We start from the raw sequence: 8,250 nt of genomic DNA on the forward strand, positions 1-8,250 counted from the left end.
AAGAAAGAAAGAAAGAAAGAAAGAAAGAAAGAAAGAAAAGAAAGCGGGCTGAGTGAGCCTGTAAGTAGCATGCCTCCTCTGCATTCACCATGGTCTTTGGGCTCCTGTCCTGTTTGAGTTCCTGCTCTGACTTCCTGCAATGAAGGACTGTTGCCTGGAAGTGTAAGTAGAATAAACCCTTTCCTTCCCAAATTGCTTTTGGTCATGGTGTTTCATTACAGCAATAGAAACCCTAAAACAAGTACTCATACAAGCATGGGGACTTGAGTTTGGATCTCCAGAATCCATGCAATAAGCTAGACTGGCTGTGTGTGCATGCCCATGGCCCCAGAGCTGGCAGGGAGACACGAGTCTATCCAAACCTCAGCAAGCTCCATGGTTAGTGAAACACCCTGTCTCAAAGAAAGAGGCAGTGAGCAATAGAGGACACCTCTGTGAATGTGGGGTGTGTGTGTGTGTGTGTGTGTGTGTGTGTGTGTGTGTGTGTGTTGTACCTTTCCTTCTGCTGCCTTTTAATTTTTGGTAATTGTTTTTGTGTTTTGTTGTTATTTTGACATAAGGAAATTTTACAATCATATCAGATTTAGCTGGGTTTTTTCTTTACAGCTTTGGAGGTGAAGGTTTTATTCTCATATATTCAATGGTCTTGTTGAACACATCTGAATTCTCTTATGTCTATGCAGCATTAAGTCTCTATTTTAAATTTATACACAATTACTCAGAGGTTCAATTTCAAGCTGCATTTTTTTTGTTGTTGTTGTTTTTCAAGACCAGGTTTCTCTGTGTAGCCTGGCTGTCCTGGAACTCACTCTGTACACCAGGCTGGCTTCGAACTCAGAAATCCTCCTGCCTCTGCCTCTGCCTCCCAAGTGCTGAGATTAAAGGTGTGCACCACCACCTATGCATGTACTTAACCAACTGAGCTATAAAAGCTCAACTCAAATTTTCTAGGTGGTCTAATGGTTTTCTCAGTGGTCTGGTTCATATTCACCCACCTACTACCTCCCCAAAGACTCACCATATAGTTGGCCTTGAACTTTTGATCCTCCTGCCTCACCCTGCTGAACACTAGATTACCATTGGCCTACATGTCTAGACTTCTTCCTTTCCTCTCCTCTTTTGTCTCTTTCTTTCTCCTCCTCAGGAGGATCAGATCTAGTACCTCATGAAGATGATAGGAAAATAAGCTATAGTCCCAGCCCTTTAAAAAACTATCTTAGTTTTTTTCTTAATTTTTTACTTTTGACTGGGGGGCCATACTATGTAGCCCAGGCTGGCCTGAATTTATCTTATGCTTCAGCCTTTCAAATGCTGGAATTACAAACCTGAACTACCATAATTAACTAATACTATCTTCCTTAAATTGCTCATGCCAAGAGTTGAGAGGCACTACTCCGGTAGAGTGCTTGTCTAGTTGCATGGGGCCTTTTATATGATCCTCAGTACCACTAAATAAACAAGTACCTCACCATTACCCATTGGTTGGAAATGAAATCTTTCCGTTCTAGTCATCTGCCTTTTCCTGCCTCACTGATCTAAGATATCTGCTAAGACACTGGACAGACAGTTCAATGGTCCTGTTCTTACAGAGGACATAGGGATGGTTCCTGGCATGCACAACGTGGTTCGCAATCACCTCTAAACCCAATTCCCATCCTCCTTCTTGCCTCTTCAGGCACTAGACATATACATGGTACAAACATTCACACAGCATTTACATATACACCTAAAATAGTATTTTAAAAGGGATCTATTGATATCTGATGAGTCCAGCACACACCTCAACCTCCATACACTCTCTGTCTGTATCATAGTGGGGAAGAAATGTGGAGATGCCCTGGGTCCAATACCCGCATGGAGAAAGGAGGGAAGAATCTCCTGAAGGGTAGACATAAGGCTCCTGAACTGTGTCTCTTCTCTGAACTGGTGAGAAGTCTGAGGTGGGTGGTGCCTCCATTTTCACAACTCTGGGTAGAACTAGGCAGAAAAGTGGCTCAGTTCATTCATTTATTCTCTCTAGTAGCCAGTTTAGCTGGTTGCAATCTCCAAGCTGGCTTGGGCTCCTTGCTGAAGTGTAGGGCAGCAGTCTAGTCAGCGAGGAAGCCTGACTTGGAGAGACGTGTGCTCCGCATAGCCATGACCTTTCCCAGAGTGCCTTGCTTATTTTTTTTTTTTAATATGTAGAATATTTTGCCTGCATGTATGTATGTGCCTGAAGCAGGCCAGAAGAGGGCGAATCCCTGAGACCTGGAGTTACAGGTGGTTATGAGCCACTAGGTGGTTGCTGAGAACTGAACCCAGGTCCTCTATAAGAACAGCAAGTGCTCTAAAGCACAGCCTTCTCTCCAACGCCCAACTGCCTTGCTTTAAAACCATCAGGTGCCCTCTGGTCATATCACACTCCTACTCTGAAACCTTCTATAGCTCCTATCTCTTGTCCTGTTCAAGGCCTTGCACAGCCCTTGGCCTAATCTTCAGGTCATTCCTGGGAGCTCTGTGGTGAGTCACCATCTTCTGCCCCTCTTCCACCATGAGCAACCCTCCATGCCTCTGTTCTTGTGTGTTTTCAAGTACGTGCTCCTTCCACAAACATGTACAGAGTCCCTAACCTGTGCCCAGTACCATGGCCAGTGCAGTTAACATAGGAGGTAGTGATGCATAGAGGTCTGTCTCTGGGTACCTGCACCCCAGCAGGGAGGGAGACAGGCAGATAGATGACCATGTGGCTTTTTTATCAGATGCTATTCATAGGAGGTGTGTCCTGTCTGAGCTTGACAGTCAAGGGGCTGCAGGAAGGAAGTGGCATGCATGTCCAGGAGGCCTTAAGCTGAACTGACAGATACACAGGGTGGGGAGGGGTTGCCAGGTAGGGAGATACAGTCAATAAAGCCCTGTCCACTGTCCCCAAGCCTGGCCCCTGCTGAACTCAAGAGTGCCAAGGTGACCGACAGCCTGTCTGAGGCAGGTTCCTGTCAGTGTTGTCATGTGACATGGAACTGACAAGTTTTCTGCATTGTGCCTCTTCTCCCCCTTCAGACTGCAAGCTCAGGGACTGAGGCAGGCCCTTTGACAGCAGAGTCCTTACCTCACGCCACACAGTAGAGTCTACCAGGGCCTTGCTTGGTGCTGAACACAGGCCCCATGGCTGGGATTCTGATAAATGGGTGGAGTGCCAGGCTTCTTCTCCCTCCTCTCATGGCTCCTTGGGAGAGGCTCCATTATAAGGTCAAGCCACCCTCCCTACACAGACCTTTCACTTTGGTGAGCTATATGGAAAGAAGGCCCTAGCCAGGCATGGGGCCGGGCCTTCCCTCAAAATGGTCAGGAGGCAGGAGGCAGGGAGAAGTAAGGGATACAGAGTAAGACCCTGTCTCTAAAACAAAACAAAATCAATGCTATTCTAGAGTGCTCCTACCAGGGCCATTCCTAGTAGTCCCCATCAGAAAGCTGCCAGAAGGTCACCATAGCCAGGAAGGAGAATGGCAGGAGCCTATTGAAAGGAACAGCTTCTGATGTTGTACCCATCCTGAGCACCTTGGAACCAGTTCCTGCCACTCGCAGCCTCCCCTCGGACAGGGGTGACAATTTAAATGCCACATTCACAGGAAGGCTGGGGACTTTAGGAGACTAGGGGACTGATGTCATCCAGCAGTGAAGACACTAGTTGGTGGGCAGAGGCCTTGGGATGAAAACAGTCACAGAGCTGGAAGCAAGGGGTATTTTGGGGTTTGGACCAAGGTTTGGGTCTCTAGGATGCATGGCATGCCCTGCTAGAGTAGAACTCCTGAGCCAAAAAGCCAGTGGGACGCTGAGTGAAGACTAGTAACAAAGGTATGAGTTGCCAGTCACTGATGACAGGCACAGTCCAACAAAATCAAGGACCCCTGCTGTGTGTCCCACAGTAGGTTCAGGGACCGTGGTAGGTCAGCAGACCTGGGCCTGTCTGGTGAAACCGAGGGCACTGGAGCCCTGATGACCTCAGGCTGACCATACCCCAGGGACTGTTTTCTGTTTTCCTTTGTCTACTTCTCCCCTGCCTTGGGAAACAGCAGTGTGAGGATGCAGGGATGGCCTCTGACTGACATGATTTCACACAGGTTACTTAGTGCTAGGCAATGGAGTCTTAGTTTTCCTGTACTAAGTAACTGACTTCCGGTGTTTCTGCTTTCTCCTCGTGTCTTGCCACCCTGTTACCTTTCCCTCTTCTCTCCTGCCCCAACCAGAACCATCCAAAGGCAATGCCAAGTTCAGATGAAGGCACTGAAGCCATGGCAGGTCCCACTGCAGAATATAGCTTACTTCAGACCTGTACATTCTTCTCCAGTTATGCAGGATAAAAAGTCAGAGCTGTCTCTCTTGCAGCCTCCCTTCTGCTTAGAGAAGCAGCAACATATCTAGAGTTTGTCCTAAAGAGGCAGAACATGACTTGGCAAGCTTTGGGGGAAGCTTCTGTTTTGCTGAACCAGCCTTGCACCACCCGCCTGTCTCTCACCTTGGATGGGATAAGGTGGTCAAAGCATGAGGAGGAGTTGAGAAGCACTGTCCAGACACCAACCCAGGCTGCAGACCGTACAGCAGGACCAGCATCCCTCTCACTTCAGGAATGAAGGAACCTCACACTTGGCTACACGGGCTGTTAGAATTCCTGACTAAGATACTGAGATACAGGGCTCCTGTCTGGGAATGGACTAGGCAGCTAGGAAGCCAGTTCCCATGTCCCTTCTCTACAGAGTATGGACTCCTATGAGATACAGCATTCAGGACCAGGCACCTCTGGCCTGTCTATTGTGGGGTTGGGGAGACAAGTGTACAGTCCCCTGACTTGCAGCAAGCCTCCTTAGCAAGGTTCCAGCCCTGGGACAAGACTGTGAGAGCCACAGCCACTGTGTTCAGCACCTGCACTTAGGTTCAGGCTGGTGAGGTCTGTGGGGTTGGTTACTCATGCTCTCGGGGTGGGGATGGGCTTGTGCTGACTGCATCCTGAAGGCTCCCCAGGTCCTGTTATTAGATAACAGCCAGGAGTATGGAGAAAATGGTGGAGACGAGGGTTGGGGGTAGGTTCTGGGCCTCACTTAGACTTGATACTCCTGTCTGATGCCAGCTAGCAACAGCTCTGGACCCCTTCCCTTATAAAGGAACTTCAAGAGAAAGCCAGGCTCTGCTAAGTGCTGGGACCCAGGCCAGCACTGATGTTGGCACTGGAGCAGGGAACCTGCTGCCACAGACGGGAAAGTGAGGCAGCCATGCTCAGAACCGGGGTCACCTGATTACTCTCACTTTCATCAGGTCAAGTCCTACTCTGCTCTGGTAGAAGCAAGTGGCACATAGTAAACTTAGCACCCAGGTGGCAAACCCTGTGAGAAGTTACCTTTGCAGGCTGTTCCTCTGTTCCTCATTCTCTCCATCCCACTCCTCAGCTCCACAGTCCTGCGCCAGGGCCTTTGTACCCACTGTCTCTTCAGGAAAGCACAGAGGACTGGCTGGTTCTCATCAGTCAGGACTTGGCTCACCTCCTCAGAGTTTTCATTCTCAGAAGCATACAGTCTTATCCATTTGACTCTCTGCTCCAAACACCTCTCTCTTTCCTGGTTTTTGTTTGTTTGTTTGTTTGTTTGTTTGTTTTTGGTTGGTTGGTTGGTTTTAGTTTTGTGTTTATCTTTTTTTTTCCTTCCTGATGTATTTATCATCTCCAAAGCTTGTGCATGCCCAGGATGTACAGGTTTTCTATGCCCTTCACTGCCAGATTCGTGGTGCCAGCAGCTCCCAGCACTTACTACAACAAATGACTTCTGAGTTAATCCAGGAAGAGCGATCCTCAGAAGCACATACAACAGCAGCAGGGTCACCGTGTGTGTGTGTGTGTGTGTGTGTGTGTGTGTGTGTGTGTGTGTGTGTGTGTGTAGGGGGGTGCTTCTCTCTCCATCTGAATGGGGTGGCGAGCTACCAGTCTGCGGAGGGGCTACACTGGGGGTGGCGAGCTACCAGCCTGCGGAGGGGCTACACTGGGGGTGGCGAGCTATCAGCCTGCGGAGGGGCTACACTGGGGGTGGCGAGCTACCAGCCTGCGGAGGGGCTACACTGGGGGTGGTGAGCTACCAGCCTGCGGAGGGGCTACATTGGTTCCTCTTCATTAAACAAAGCAGCCAGCACAAATCCAACCTCAAAAGAGAGTGAGCCTGTTAATGAGGTAAACACAGTTACAACCAGGAAAAAGCTTGGCCACGGCTTCTCCAGGTCCACACAGAGCCATTATCTCTAATTGATCTCCAGACATCAGCTGCTGAGGCGGCTGAAACCCTCCTGCATCCTCCAGGTCTGGTTACAAAGCCGTAGGCTGCCACTCATGGCATGGAGACAGCCTTGTGAGTTCCTCTTTGCAGGGTGTCAGGTCTGCCTGGGCCCCACATGGAAAGGACCTGCTGTCTCACAAGACTGTGAGAGCCACAGTCACTGTGTTCAGTGCCTGCATTTAAGGTTCCTTAACAGGGAGGTCTTGCCTTCAAGAAAAGTTGACAAAAGCCAGTTGGGGCCTGAAAAGCCCTGATGCCCCAAATATCTTACTATCAGTGGAAGGGAAAAATACCCAAAAAATGGGGTGGAGAGTTTACTCCCACCAGAATGAGGGCACGAAAACAGTATGCAATAAAGTAAATCTCAGGCCCAAGATCACAAATTCCCATGGGTCTCAGTAGTAGGTCACAAGGTCGACTTTCAGTTCAGTGACCATCTGGACCATTTGAGCTGCTCCTTCCTGGCCCAGCCCAGGAAAGACGCCTCCTTTCCTGCCAGGGCACTCCCGTCCTCAGGGACAGAGCTGGGCTGATCCCCTGCTGCCTTACAAGCCAGTTCACAGCAGAGCTCTGGGAGGACAGAGCTTCCCTTCCTTTATGGGGCCCAGCAAGCAGCTCCTGACCTCCTTCCTGGCTTCCAACCAGACACAGATGAGCAATGCACAAGCTAGGCCCACACAATCATGGTGCCTGTGCTAGCAAATTACAGGCACTACAGACATTTTTCCTGGTTAATGAAGTTAAAAGGGCCTCCTTGGGATCCTCATAGCCTGGACAGAGACAGGGACTTGAGAAGCTGCCAGAGACAGCAGCCCTTTTGGGCCCAGGATATCAAGCCCATGAAAGAAAGGGAATGTGGTCGTTTTCTAATTCTTTCCCATATAGCTTCAGGTACACTGTAAGGGAGAAGGGGCCAGGCCTTCATGAACCCAAGCTGTCCCAGTAAAAGCACAGCCATCCTCTTAGGATAAGTCCCAACAAATTTCTAAAAAACACATGTAGATATTCCATAGTATATTAATCAGGAAAACGTTAACTCTCAACTAAACGTATTCAATAGTGAGCTTCCTACCCTTCTCTCTGTCTTGCTCTGAGAAGCCACTTCCTCTTGAGGTTAAGAATGCCAATAGTGGGGCTGGCTCAGTGGGTAAGAGTGTTTTCTGTTCCTACAGAGGACCTAAACTCAGTTCCCAGTACATGACCACTCACAAACAAGTGTAATTCCAGCTCTGGGGATCCAATACCCAATATATAGAAAATGTGTGCGTGCGTGCGTGCGTGCGTGCGTGCGTGCGTGCGTGCGTGTGTGTGTGTGTGACATGCAGGCAAACACTCATACACATAAAATAGACAAACCTTTTAAAAAATAAAAGAAAAATGCCAGTTGTCCCGTGCCCATCCTCAGGATGGCAGGAGCACTGGCTGGCCTGTTTGCAAGCCCCAGACTCCCACAGTTGTTAAGGGAACCTGCTTACTCACTTACAGGCCAGTTCATAGCGGAGCTCTGGGAGGAGAGCTTCCCTTTATTTATGGGGCCCAGCTAGTTGCTCCGGGCCTCCCTATAGACAGATGAGTTGTGCACAAGCTAGGCCCACACTCAGGATTGCTGGTCAAGCATATCACTTAGTTGTCATGTGGACAAGTCAGGTGGGCCTCCAACCAACAAAGAGAAGATACACTGAAAAGCATTCTCTCCATATAAATCACCTTTTTTTTTTTTAATTTAGTAAAACTTTGAAAAGGAAAGCAAACAAAGAACATCAATTCCTATGACAATTATAAAGCCTTAATACTTAATATAGCATAGAGCCATAAGAGGCAAAGGCCATTGGCCTGAACACAAATAAAATCCAACTTGACAAAAATCTGGTAATGCATAAAGGTGGTCTTTAAGCCAGGTGGTGGTGGTGCATGCCTTTAATCCCAGCACTTGGGAGGCAGAGGCAAGCGGATTTCTGAG

The 8,250-nt window shown here is 48.8% G+C and overlaps 1 protein-coding gene across 10 annotated transcripts in view; it reads right to left on the minus strand.

Moving 5' to 3' along the window:
• Positions 1-8,250, minus strand: part of Nol4l (nucleolar protein 4 like) — a 122,022-nt gene that overhangs the window by 40,230 nt on the left and 73,542 nt on the right. The gene's annotated exons all lie outside the window — the stretch shown is intronic.

Source organism: Mastomys coucha, unplaced genomic scaffold (assembly GCF_008632895.1).
Source record: "Mastomys coucha isolate ucsf_1 unplaced genomic scaffold, UCSF_Mcou_1 pScaffold15, whole genome shotgun sequence".
Lineage (NCBI taxonomy): Eukaryota > Metazoa > Chordata > Mammalia > Rodentia > Muridae > Mastomys > Mastomys coucha.